The following is a 14,408-nucleotide window of genomic DNA, read 5'->3' as shown; positions in this document are numbered from 1 at the left end:
AGTCTCCCTACCCCGCATTGTCTTCTCTGGCCTATTCCCTCATGTCATTCTTTCTTGACCCCTTAGGCATCTGAATTTGTGTCCTCTGGTTTAAATTGCCACCCAGGCAAGAGAAGTAGGCTGAACCAGGCCCCCTCTTGGGAGCTCTTCTGTACTGTGCCTTTAATTAAGATACTCCTAAATCACTGAAATTGATCTTTCATAGCGTGATAGCGCTAAACTTAGATATCCTGACTTAGGATTTGACTACGTACGGGGAACCCCCAGCATACATGCCAGAAGCGGTCATCTGAACGCAGCTGACACTCTACCCCTTGGCACTGTGCTGCTAGCACTCTGCTACTCCCCGTCTGGCTCTCAAGGCAATTTTTGTGTGTTAACCAGGAGTATCTCTCTCCTTTGTAATCCTTTCATTTCCTCTTCCTTATCACAGTTTCCTGTTGAAATATAGCTCATAGGCTAGTTAGTATTTCAGAATATTAATTTTCAAATTGCCAGGAAGAAGACTTCTGATGATGCTCGGTGGCCAGATGCTCTCACCCTTCTGGCTAGGGTCATGTGTTTTCTGTGACACGCCGTGAAGACAGGGTGGCCAGCGTTGTCCTGTCTCTTGGGGGCAGAACCATGGTATGGCATGTTTGCTGCCTAAAGCTGCGGGTGACAAGGGCACAGAGGTCCTGAAGAACCAGAGCCACGTGTCTGCTGGAACCCTGAGGATGGAGAAGGACTTCAAGAAGTTCCTCAGGGAGCATTGCTCTGGTCCCTCTGCTCCTTATTCAGGAAGAGTGGAAGGAGACAGCCACTTGGGATGTGTGTGCACATTCAGGGTAGGGGACAGGGGTCTGTTTGCTATTTCACCTTTGGATCCTTTAATCCCCGCACCACACCCCTTATTGTGGAAGGGAGGGATTGGACTGTCTGTAATTAAATGGTCTTACATTTTCCAGTTTTGCATGAGGAGATTCCACTTGAAGGTGGTCAGGACTTGGCTTCAGAGACGTGGGAACTACTGCAGCCCATGAAATTTACTCCCCCGAGGTGGAAGGTATTAGGGCTCTTCCTCTCATCTGTTCATGCGGTTTCCCAAGCTCCTAAGTCCTAGATTTTGAGAATTTCTTCTAGACTCTTATCATCTTGCCTGCTCTCCCTTTCTTTCCAAAATCTGTTCATCTTTTTATTCCCTTATTCCTTCCCCACAAGCTCTTGGGTCCTCATGCTGCAGCCCTAAGTTTAGGATGCTGGATTCAGTGGTGGGAGGGAAGGGACTGGAGGCCATTCCACAGGCTGACCTCAGGGTGTGTTATATGTAAAAGCCAGAAGGAACTTGGACACTGTGAGGTATAAACGGCTGGTTCCTGTTGATGTGTTCCCATAGAAGTGCCTGAGCTACCCGGCTTTGAGTTGTATCACAAAAGGCTTCTAGAATGAGCATCTTGGTAGGGGATGCGGGTGTTGGAGTGGGGAAAAAAGCCCAGTTCATCATATTCCATTGATGGGTAGTAAGTATTAGTTGTATTTTCAAGGGCCAAGAAATAGCGCAGTACACACACACACACACACACACACACACACACACACAGCCCTTTGACATGTTTAAGCTTCTCTTTAGAGTAAGGAGAAGAGAATAAAGTTGGCTTATGCTGTTCTCACCATATACCTCTCTACTCCATTATCAGTGATCCAGGCGACATACGCTTTTCTCTGTGGTAGGTGGAGACTGGTGGTAAATAAATAGTGGTGAAACAGGTAGGCCCAGGCTTAACTTTACTCCAACTCCCACTTGCTGACACTCGGGCCCTGAGAGTGTATAATCCCAGAGAAGCCATAGGATGCGGCATTGTCATCAGAAGCCTGAGTCTCTGGGTCCCTTCCGCAGTGAGGACCAGCTGGCGAGGGGCACTCGGCCACATCGCTGAATCTGTCTCCAGGGCTCTATTGGTTCGCCTGCCCTTTGCTTTTCTCCTTTCTTTGTAGCCTTCACCTTTTCTTTTCATTCTCTCTTTGCTCTCTTCTTCTTACACGTCCCCAGTCACCACCTCCCTGCTTACCCACACTTCTTTACCCGCCTGGAAAGACGAATTGCATTTCATTAACCTTTTAGATGCCTCAGCTTGACCTTGGGCTTTATTGAACCAACCCTGTTAGGAGCAACTGAGTGGAAGAAGTCACGCCTTGGTCTCTGGGATGGGCTTTCTCCAGCCACCCTTGAAAGGCATCTGTGCTTTCCTTTCGCTTAGTATCAGGAGAATCCAGCTTCATGAACCATTAAAAAAAAAAAACACTGAGGGCTTCCCTGGTGGCGCAGTGGTTGAGAGTCCGCCTGCCGATGCAGGGGACGCGGGTTCGTGCCCCGGTCCGGGAGGATCCCACATGCCGCGGAGCGGCTGGGCCCGTGAGCCATGGCCGCTGAGCCTGCGCGTCCGGAGCCTGTGCTCCGCAACGGGAGAGGCCACAACGGTGAGGGGCCCGCGTACTGCAAAAAAAAAAAAAAAAAAAGAAAAGAAAAAAACACCGAAAAATAGAATAAAGAAGAAAACTCCCTTGATTCCACTATGGTAACTCTGGTATCTTTTCCTCCAAGGCTTTATACTTAAGAGGCAGCCTCATTGTTTAAGCTGTGGATTTTTCTAAGCTTCTTCATAAGCTGAATTGGCTATAAAACAACGAGGTTCTCTGTGTTTCAAAGGAGATCAAAAGAACTTCATGGAATAAGGTCGGTCTTCTCTGTTGCTGTGCAGAAGCAAACTGACCCAATTTCTAATTCTGTCGTCCATTTGCTGAGGTGTTTTGTGTTAATGGTGGTCTTTGAGTGTGTGTATGTGTGTTTTATTGGGGGAGGTTTTTTTTTTGCGGTACGCGGGCCTCTCACTGCTGTGGTCTCTCCCGTTACGGAGCACAGGCTCCGGCCGCGCAGGCTCAGCGGCCGTGGCTCACGGGCCCAGCCGCTCCGCGGCATGTGGGATCTTCCCGGACCGGGGCACAAACCCGCGTCCCCTGCATCGGCAGGCGGATTCTCAACCACTGCGCCACCAGGGAAGCCCTGGGGGAGGTTTTTTATTGGTGGTCTTTGAACATATTTTAATTCTGTAGTATCTTTAAGGGAAGTCACTTCCAGCCCAGGGTCTACTGCCTACTATAGCATGACTAAGAAGAATTCTTTTTCCTCTCTGCATCTGGTGTCCTAATTAGGAAAACTACCACTCAGATTGATCTCAGTACTAAATAAGAGTATTAATATAAAAGTGCATTGTACAGTTTCGTGCGCTGCATAGCTGTATTCAGTTTTTTTTTTAAGATTTATGATCCTGGACATGAAAAGATTTTCCTCTTTTAAGAAAACCCTGAAGTCAATTTGCAACAATTATCAACATTGTTTTTAAGGTCCTGCATTAAGAGTCATGACATCATCCTAGGCTTTATGAGTGAGAGCAAAGAAAAAAAATCTATTCATAATATTTATTAAGAACTTTCTAGGTGACTAATATTTCCTTTGAAGAGTTTTTATTCTGACTTTGTTATAGAATCAACATACATGAAAATGAGACAGGAACACTTGGTGAGGGTGGGGAACATGAGAGGATCCAAAATTAGTTGAGTGCAAACTATATATAAGCAAGTTCTGAGGGAGTGGGGATGGTGGAATGATTGGAGCTGGGTGGGATTCCCTTGGGGAAATTATGTTCAAGAATCCTTGTCTGTTTGTTATTATTTCCTTGTGCCCACCTTTCCTGTGTTGATACCACTGTGTCCATTTGAATGGAATTGTGACATCAGGCATCTCTGCCAGGCTTTTGGACAAACTTCCCAGTTAAGTGTTGGGCTGTAGTTTTTAAACAGATCAGATACATATGTCAAAAAAAGGAATTAACATGTATAGAATTCTACTTTAAAACCCAGAAATTCACTAGCATCTGTTTCTGGAAATTCGAAGGTAAAAGTTACATGGAGAATTTTCTTTCAGTCGCTTTAAGGTTGGTTAGAATTAGATGTTGGATTTTCTTGGCTTTGAAACAGTGATTACTCAGGCCTCATGTACAGATGAGGGGGTTTGGATGTAGTTTAGGCTACAGAGTCAGAATTCCAGGGTCTCTCCATGTGGTACATCATCGTTAAAATACGTCATTGCTATGACTGAATGTGGTATTTTCTTTGGAATCTCTGTGTCTCAAATAGCCAGGGAGTGATCTTCCGTTTCCTCTCCCTATCTTCTGATTCAAAGAATAGTAATGTGTGCGAAGTAGGAGTTTATCTTTCGAAAATGTATATTGCAAAATCACTTTCTTAATGGTGCAAGTTGTTAATATGGAGAATACAGCCTTGGACTTCTGTGCCCTCGACTCAGTTAGCAGACATGCGTCTTGTTCTCCGACAGATCAAGGCTGGCTGCTAAGAGCCAGAGGTGATGGTAGGCTAGTGGGATTCTGAGTACTTCTTCCTTTTTCTATTGAACATTTTCTAGATTGTTAATATAGTTAAAAATAATATATTTTTTAAAGCACTGCGGTTCCGCTTAAACCTCAAATTCCAGTCTTTATGGAAAGGTTCAGATATATAAATCCTTCCTAGATGCAACCTGAAAAAAATAATACAGAAATAAGGTGATTATAAGGCACCTTACATGTTTTGTTCTCCTCTCAAATCCACCCAGAAACATCTTTCAAAGGAAAAGGCTACAAATCCAATTATGTGGTTGAAGATATTTTCTTTCTGTATTTTTTCGTAATATCTGACAAATTAGGAATCCTGGAAGTGAACAATGACTGTTCAATTCTAAAATGTAATTCAAATGAATCAAAAAACCTACCTAAAGAACCAATAGTGTGGATAAAAACGTGGACCCTTATTTCCTTAAGGGTCCTTTCCTTATTGAGGAGACGTTGGGTCATCTGCTTCATTAGGCCCACAGTACAGAACTCCTGAATTCTTTTATGGTACACTTCCTCCCAAAAAGCTCTGTGAAAGCTTCTAGCTAGTAAGCCCTGACAGTGGTACAATCAGGCTCTAGCAAATGCTGGTCTGTTCCTTTTTTTTTTGGCCATGCCATGAGGCATGCAAGGTCTTAGGTCCCTGACCAGGGATCGAACCCGTGCCCCCTGCAGTGGAAGCATGGAGACCTAACCATTGGACCACCAGGGAAGTCCCAGCTGGTCTGTTCCTTTATTCCTGTGGGCAGCACGGAAGGCATTTAGGTTTGGCATACATGCTACTCACATGCTAGATCCTTTCCCTTCCTCAGGAGGCCAAAGCCTGCACTAGAAACCCTTACATAACTGACCTCTCTGGCTTACTGGTCACTATATCCTCAGTACTCAGCACCTAGTAAGTACTCAAAAAATAGTTATCGAATGAATGAGTGTTCTTGTCCCTGTGTATCTGCAGTCACTCTGAGCATATAATATCCAGCTTTTCCTCGGACACTGGCGTGCCCAGTATCTGTGGCCTCAAGACTCTTGATTGGACTCTTCTAGACCTGCACAGTCCAGTAAAGTAGCCACTAACCGTTACATGTGGCTATTTACATTGAACTTTAATTAAAATTACATAAAATTTAAAATTCAGCCCTCAGTTGCACTAGCCACATTGCAAGCGCTCAGTAGCCACACGTGGCTAGTGGCTGCCATATTGAATAACACAGCCGTGGAACCTTGCTATCGTGGCAGAAAGTTCCACTGGACATGGGACTGCTCTGGGCCTTCCTGAACGCCGGCTGATGGATATCCTCTTTGTCTTTGCAGTGCAGCTGTCTGCTGCAGGAAGTGAGGTCTGCGGGACCAAGGTGAATCTTTAAGAGCTGCCTTGCATTGTGACATGTCTGATCCCTTGCTGCAGTCCCTACAGCATGAACAAGGTAAGAGGTACTTTGGAGGCTCATCCTTTGTGTCTTTATGGTACCATGATTTATTACCCTGGGTATGGGATAACTTTCTGTGGCGTGAGGAGGTTGCATGTCCTGCCAGAAGCATTCCAGAGGTTGGCAAGCAGTGTTGACAGGCAGGGTCACAGGGACTGGTGGTGGTGTAGTCTTCCAAAGGTGTCAGCTGTGTTTATCAGAGGCCTCTGAGCAGCTGAAATATTGGTTGTTAGTGTAATGGCCCTGGCATGAATATTGGAAGATTGAGGCTCTGGAGCCAAACTACCTGGGTTTAAATATCAGCTCTTACAGATACTAGCTTTGAGGACCTTGGGAAAGTGGCTTAAGTGTTCTGTGCCTCAGTTTCCCCATCTGTAAAATGTTGATGATAATGGTACCCACCTCACAGGGTTGTTATAAGGATGAAGTGAATTAATATGTGTACCAGTGTTTAATATAGTCCATGTCTACATTATAAGCATTTGATCAATGTTTGCTGTTGTTCTTTTTGGTGTTGGGGACACTCTTGTCCCTTAGACATTGTTGCCAGAGAGTCCTGGGTGCATCTGCAACATTTCCACTTTATTCCCCGATTGATTCAGCATGCAGCAGTTGATTACCAGATGGGCACTCTGGGGATAAACGATGAATGGGGCTTAGGTCTTACCTTCAGCAGGTGACAGACGATTGGGGGCACTGTGGCTAGTGTGAGGCATGTACCAGAAGCTGTGGAAGCACAGAAGGGACACCCAGCTTTGGGGGATCTGGATAGGAGAGTATAGAGGAGGTGATATCTTGAGTTGGATTCTGTACCATACATGATCATTTCTTGGACACAGAAGTAAGGCAGGGCATTCCAGGTAAAGGAAACAACCTATGTAGAGGCACAAAAGCATATGAGAAAGTCTGACGTGTGTAGAGAAGTCCTGGAGCAGGATTTCTCAATCTTGACACTGTTGACGTTTGGACCAAGTGATCCTTTGTAGTGAGAGGCTGTCTTCTGTATTGGAAGTGTTTAGTAGCATCCCTCTCCCCCAACCTCAGTTGTGACAACCAAAAATGTCCCCACACATTGGCCAGTGTCCCTTGAGGGGATGAACATGCCCTGGTTGAGAACACCTGCACTGGGAGAAGATGCCAGATGTGAGCCCAGAGAAGGAGGGAAGGGTTGCATTCTGAGAGCCACTGAAGGATTTAAAACAGGGGAGAGACATTTCCAGAGACTGCAGGAAGAGGTAACCGCAGGTTGTGATGGAGTTGGACAGCGCTTTTAGATGATTTGGTCTTAAAAACGGATTATGGAATTCCTAGCCTTTAGAAAGCCCATGTAACTTGTTGAGATTGTTTTACTAACATCCCCTTTCCGGGGGTAATTTTTCTCATGGCCCTTTGTTTGGCCTTCTCACGGGCACGGCTGCTTTACCCCATCAGAAGAAACCAGAAGAAAGTAAGCAATTGTTTTTTGAGAGATTTTCATTTGGCTGAGACAAGCCACGGAAGAGGAAAACTTTGCTGACCTTTTCCCCCCTCTGGCTTCAATACTTACCCTCTTTTAAAAATCTATCTATCTCTCTATATTTTTATTGAAGTATAGTTGCTAGACAATATTATGTAAGTTACAGGTGTACGATATAGTAATTCACAACTTTTAAAGGTTATACTCCATTTATAGTTATTATAAAATATTGGCTGTATTCCCCATCTTGTACAATATATCCTTGTAGCTTATTTTATACCTAATAGTTTGTACCTCTTACTCCCCTCCCCCTCCCCCCTTCCTTCTCCCCACTGGTAACTACTAGTTTGTTCTCTATATTTGTGAGTCTGCTTCTTTTTTTGTTATATTTATTAGTTGTATTTTTTAGATTCCACATGTAAGTGAAATCATACAGTATTTGTCTTTCTCTGACTTATTTCACTTAGCATAATGCCCTCCAACAGTCTTTGAGGAGTGAGCTTTTGGAATCCTAGTTGGGCAGGTATTGTTCCCCAAAGTCACAATTGGAGGGCAAGGAGGAGAGGAGATCTATCACGGCAGTTACTGCAAATCTTGGCTTCTATCACTGACAGTTTGGTGTAGTGAAAAGCTAAGACAGCTCTTGGGAAATCTCAGATTGGCAGGCTCAGTATGCTGTTTCAGCCCTGCCCTAAGTTTCTCCGGGGCAACGCAAGACCTGATGTCATGGTTTGGCTCTTGACACACAGCTGGGAACCAGACTCCTTAGAAATTTCAAGTGTGTCTCAGTAGGTGTGTCTGTTGCTTGGGAGGTTATGTTCTGCCCGAGTGACCCAGTGAATGCTGTATTTTATGTTATTTTAATTTAAAGTGGTGATTAAGCATGATGTGTAACCTTCATAGGTCAGCATTTTTCTTATGGTTTTCTTGGCATAAGCCAAAAAAAAAAAAAAATAGGTCACCCTCTGGGGAGGAAACAGATCTCAGCACAAATAAAACTAGATAGTCATCTCATCAATTAGGATATGTAAGTCAGAACGTTGGAAATATTTTTGTGGGTGTGATTGATTTTCTAAGTAGAAGTGTTCCCAGAAAGCTGGAGACATTTGAATTGTACACTTTCCACTTCCTTGGACATACACGGTAATCATGCTCTTTCCTTCCCAAACTCCACCTAGTTATGGGACACTTTAACCAGGGAGGTGTCCAGATGGGGAGGGGGCTGGAGCATCCTGGGGTCCAGTGTTGTTCCTCTGATGCACCAGGGCAATTCTGACCACAGTTAGGCATTGACAGCTCTCTTTTGGGTCAGTTGGAGACGATACCCTCTAGAAAACACGGGAATGGCCACAGGGCACCAGGAATTGGCAGTTTGTCTAACTATTTTAATGGGATAACCTGTCAGTGAACTGCTGGCAGCCAGGTAGAGCCTTCATTCCTCACATTCTGGAACTTCAGTCTGTGCCTGGATCTGGGAACACACCAAGAAGGGGTGCAGTTCCAGTCCTCAGACAGCCAGCACGCTGTCTGTCTGAGCACAATGCTCATCGTGAACCTGGGGCCCTTTCTGGAGGCTGGTGTACATGGGATGTGTCAGGTTGATACCCAACCTGTAGGTTTATACAGAGTGGATACCCTCACGTCTATTCACCTTTTGAATATTGTGAACAGACTTCAGTGGTTGTGCATTCTGGGCTTTATGCGCTAGCCTTACACGTTAAAGAAATTGTGGGCACACAGATTTCCCCAGGGTGCTGTGTCTGCCCGGCCCTATGCAGACTTGAAGACCATCTTTCCAACTTTCACACTCTCCTTGGATCTTTTTCCAAGAGCTGATTTTCCAATCTTTAATATTGATCAAAAACTTTAAAATTAGAATTTAACTTTGAATTTTGTCCAAATTCTTTACCCTTTCTACTTTCTTGGTTATTCTCTTGTTAACAGGTACAAATATTTATTATATATGATATAAATTTTGTTAACAAGAAGGATTGGTGTTTCGTATGTATGTGTGTTATCTATATGTTAACATGCTGTAAAGAGAGGGTTTTAGTGTGTTACTTGGAAAATCATAGCCAAATGGGAGGCAAGTTAAACAGGATGGGATTTGGGGGAGGCAAATTGGGCAGAATGGCGTACGTTCAGTACATGCCACTATATACACAAAAGCACACTTACAGGAACAACATTCTGCTCTTGAAAGCAACCTTGGAATTACAATCCTAAACTCTTTCCCTCATGGCCATCGTTCTCATGAAGGCACATCACATGCTGTTCTCTGCCTTGAATTTGTGAGAACACTCCATCTGATTGAAAAATAATTGATTTTTCCGTTGTTGCACAGAACGCTCTCCACCCTGCCCCCACAGTGAAAGTGAATCTTCTTGAGAACTGTTTCTTCCTTGTCGTGTTCAAATAAAGCCAAATCTGATACCGCTTTGGACACGCGCCATAGCAGCAAATGAAGGAGGGTAGTGTCTTTTATCTCTCTTGGTGGGTGGATGCCACTGTTTTGCTTACTATATGCCCGATAGAATTTTTTCGCTGAATGTTTTCCAGTCTTCAACACCATATCTTACTGTGCCAGGTTTGAGGCAGTTTTACCTTTACACTCAGATCAAAATCTCTACAGTCGACAGAAGAGTAACACTGAAATTTAGTTTCTGCCTTCATTTAGAGTTTTTCTTCCTTTGCAGCTCTTCAATATGAAGCAGGGAAGTCCAGAACTCACCACCGTTGGTTCTCCCACCTAACACGCAGCAGACACATAACTCAACACTAGGTCCTTCAACACATTTGTCATGTACCCACTGCGTACCATGCACCATGCTTGCAATTCACCGGTGAACAAAACAAAGGTCTTTGCCGTCCAAAGCTTCTGTTCTGGCCAAGACGAGGAGTCGTCTCATCCCAGAGTTTAATATTTAAACATACACCTAATGTTAAAACTTTCTCCATTTGAAACTTTTTCTATTTGAAGAGCAAGTTAACAGAGTTACTGGACACAGGATAGGATTTGGTAGATAGTAAACATGTAAGATCTCTCTCTTCCCCTTTCTAGGACACTCTGGGTGGTTTCACCCAATGACCAATCTATATTTAACGAGTCTCCCCATTTTTTTTTCTGAAGGCAAATGGCCAAGTTCCCCTCCTGGCAGATTTCTGAGAAATACCACACCCTTCGAAAACCAGTGACAGGGAAGAAAATACAGATAAAACTTAAATGATCTCGGAATAAGGAGAGCCTTATTAATTTCTAGTGGCAGAAGTGATAAAGGAAGAAAATGTATTTGTTTAAAACCTAAAGATTTCTTTCCATCAGAAGACATTCTGAACTACCCTGAAAGACAAGAGACTAGCCAGACAATATTTATAACATATATGACAGAGAGTTAACTTAGCTGATGTATGTAAAATTCTTGAAAATTAGTAAGATAAGAGTGATTCCTCTAATAAAAATGAGCAAAGAACAGAAAGATAAAACCAATAAAAGAAGAAATATGATCAGCAAATAACATATAAGAAAATATCCAATCTCAACAGTTATCAAAGAAAGACAAATTAAAATGATGAGATGGCATTTTCTACAATTGATGAAGATTCGTAAAAGTTACTCATCAAAGGTACGAATAGGACTGGCAGGCTCTCTCATTGACGGTTAATGAAAGAACACGTTTCTCAAAGGGACCTAATGTGTATCAAAGCCTCAAATAGACACACACCTATTGACTCAGAAACTCCTATTTCTAGAACTCAGTAAGAATTAACATAGATGTGTATAAAAATGTAGCTGATATTCATCACATATTGTTATAATAGTAATTTTTAAAAAATAATAACCATGGTACATCCATATAATAAAAATGACAGGGAGGGATGGAGTAATATTTGATAATATAGAAAGGTGTTCTCAGTAAATTGCGAAGAAGGCAAGTTACATGATAATATGTACAGTTTGATCATTATTTTGTTTTTTAAAAAAGATACATGGCTACCCACAGGAAAAAGATTGCAGGTACACATCAAAGTATTAAGAGCATTATCTTCTTTTTGCTTGTATGTTCTAAATTTTCTTTAGCAATATGCATTCTTTCATACTAAAAATAGTGTTTTGAAATAAGACGTGAAATTATCTTTAAGATATGAACGTCACTGTATTTTTAAAATATACATGATAAAACAGACTGTGAGATATTGCCCAGAATTCTGGCAATGGTTTTCTCAGAGGACAGGTACATGGTATTCATGTTTCTTATTTAAGAAAATATTTTTCTGTGAGAAGAGACACCTGAGAGCTCTTTCCATTCCCCCACCCATCTGGAGAACACACTGAGGAAAGGCCGGATGAGGACAGAGTGAGAAGGTGACCAGGAAGAGAGCTGTCACCAGGAACCAACCCTACTGGACCTTGATCAGGGACTTCCAGCATCCATAACTGTAGAAAATAAATGTCTGTTGTTTAACAAATTTTTCTGTATATTTTCAACTTTCTTATAGTAAGTGTTTGTGTATATGACTGACAGTCAGAAAAAAGCAAGCATTTTAAAATAAATGCTATTTTAGCTGTTTCGCATTTGAGGTACAACTGGGTGGAGATATTTAGTGAGTGGATAAAAAAGAGACAGAGCCATTGGTCAAACAGATTTGAATTTGGGAGTCATTCTCTTTGACATATTGCCAGGAAAGAGCATTTTAATGTACTGATGTTTTGGAAGCAGTAGTAAGTAGAGAAATGCTCTAGAAAAAGACACTGCCCTTTAATTCAATGGCTCAGATTTTTTTAAATGGCTGTTACATCCTCTTACTCATTACATCCTCTTATTCAAGATATTGCTGATGTGCCCAAGTTTAGACCAATGGTTTTCAAACTGTGGTTTGGGGACCCCTGGGGGGGTCCGTTCATGGGCCACCTGCAAGATCAAAACTATTTTCATAATAATACTGAGACGTTTTTTGCCCTTTCCACTCTCTCTCAAGTATACAATACAGTTTAGGAGGCTACATGCTATGACGTCATGCTATGATGTCATCCCTCTGACGGCTGTTGGAATGTGTGGTTGTGTCTTCATGTTCCAAAAATGTCTCAGCTTTAATTTTTAATACGGTGAAACATCAATAGAAATAACTGACGTGAACAAAAGCTCTTTAGGGTCTGCAGTAATTTTTAAGCATATCCTCAGATAGGAGTCTAGACTGTGCCTGTGTCCTGTGTTCAGCAGTCGAAGCAGCTGGGCCCTGGGTCCTGAGAAGGAGTGCCCTGGACATTGTAGCACATCTGTGCTGACCTCCCACATCGTTAAGGAAACATTACCCTTATTCCTTATTTTTAAAACTTTATTTTTATAGAATTTGTGTGACTAAATGAAACATGGTTGGCACAAGGCTGGTGTAGCACCTGGGTTACATGTAAGTCAAATTCTGCTGAATGTGGGGTGTATGGAAATGAGAAAATTAGACCTCCAGTCTCTTCCTTGTGCATCTCACTGGGCAAGTCAGTGAATTTTTAGGATAAAAACGGGAATGCAGTTCCCTTCTAAGAGGTAAGGGAGGGCAAGATTAAGATAATCGTAACCTAGAGGATGGTCAGTTTGGCATGAAATAAGGAGAAGACAAACTTAAAAGAATTAACTGAGTATGTTTATGCTCATTTGTCTTTGAAACGTGTGCATGTATAGAACCTGTGTGTGTAAATGTATGTAAAACACATACCTGCTATTTGAGAATTGCTTCCTGAGTTAACATAGAATTCGTCCTTTATACAGTAGTTGCTACTGCAGGAGCGACATCAGTGCTTCTGTTTCATTCCTTCTGCTTTACCAGGAACGCATTTCAGTGGGTCCTCGAGCGTGGGACTTACCTCTGCATCGCAGAACAGCACACAGTGGGGCCGTGGTCAGTGCCTGCCTCTCTGAGAAGGCATCTTCACGGCCTGGGTTGTAAGTTGAGAATCTGAACCCTTCTGTACAGAGAATTTGGCTTTAGAGGAACGATTCTGGGGAGCCAGGAGACCGGGGGCCCCGCTGCAGGATTCACATGGGCATGGCAGTGCCTTGATGTGAGGGGCAGGACTCCGTAGCCTCACTTACCAGCTCCGCATCATGTCGGAAAAGATGAAGGAGAATCCAAACAGGTGGGGGGGGGGGGAAATTAAGGCTTCTAAACAGAAAGGCTGGACTTTTGGTTTAAGACCATCATGGCCCAGAGCAGGAGAAGGAATATGTTTGACATGACTGTAATCTAATTTCAAGTCTGAGAGGCCGAGCTGTGAATCATGATAAGCTCTTTGAAATATGGCCGCAGCTACTGACCGTAAAACAGTTTTCACGTGGCAGAAAGAGGATGCTCGGTCCCACTTGGTTGTTTTTAGTGGCACTTCACACACATTGTGATTGTCAGTGTGGGAATCTTGGTTATCCTTATTTCTTGAGGGTTTAAAGAGGCGTGCCTAGGATTTTCTTGATTAAAACAAGTTTTCCTTTTTAAATTTTTTTTAATTTTTAACTGACAAACTGCCCTACCAGCCTTCATGTTGAGCTGTAATTAAATGCTGACGGAACTGGCACGGTCCCGTTCTGCAGCACCATGTTGAACTAAGCCCACACCAGCTCACAGCATCATTAGAGAGGTCCTTTGGACACATGATGTGGGCGGTGACCTCTTTCTTTGATGCTGGTAGTGGCTGGGTCCCCTTGTAACAAAGAGGCCAGTGGATCCTGGCCTTGTGCATCAGGCAGAGGAATGCGCTGACAGCCTTCTTAAGTCCTCAGCTGTGCCCCTTTCCTCTCAATTAGTCAGTCTTCATGGAGACAATTAAGTTACATCCTATTGAGTTAATCGGTGATTGGAAACATGACTAGTTGCTCAGTTAATCTGTGGCTTGTCCATCTTTAGAATATTAACAGTCCACTCAATTTGCCTGATTTTGTGAACATATCACCTCCACTGGTGCAGTTGCTGTGTATGAGGGGAAATTCATAATAGAGAGATGGCTATCAGTCCCAGCTTATTAATTTGAGTACCTAATGCTTTGAATTGCCTTTTTTCCCTCTCTTTTTGTGATATTGAGGCCTTATAACATGGAGCTGTTTTGCTGGCATTTTT

The 14,408-nt window shown here is 43.0% G+C and overlaps 1 protein-coding gene across 2 annotated transcripts in view; it reads left to right on the top strand.

Moving 5' to 3' along the window:
- The window catches only part of BACH2 (BTB domain and CNC homolog 2), a 359,382-nt gene that overhangs the window by 78,487 nt on the left and 266,487 nt on the right, over nucleotides 1–14,408 (top strand). The window contains exon 2 of one of the 2 annotated variants that reach the window (XM_030859506.2): nucleotides 5,736–5,848. The gene's annotated coding sequence lies outside the window, so the exon portion shown is untranslated. The remainder of the gene's footprint in view (nucleotides 1–5,735; nucleotides 5,849–14,408) is intronic. The other variant, XM_060283794.1, reaches the window with a different exon arrangement.

This window comes from Globicephala melas, chromosome 14, assembly GCF_963455315.2.
Source record: "Globicephala melas chromosome 14, mGloMel1.2, whole genome shotgun sequence".
Taxonomy (NCBI): domain Eukaryota; kingdom Metazoa; phylum Chordata; class Mammalia; order Artiodactyla; family Delphinidae; genus Globicephala; species Globicephala melas.
Note: the sequence above shows the minus strand (reverse complement) of the source record. Positions and strands in the feature narration are given on the sequence as shown.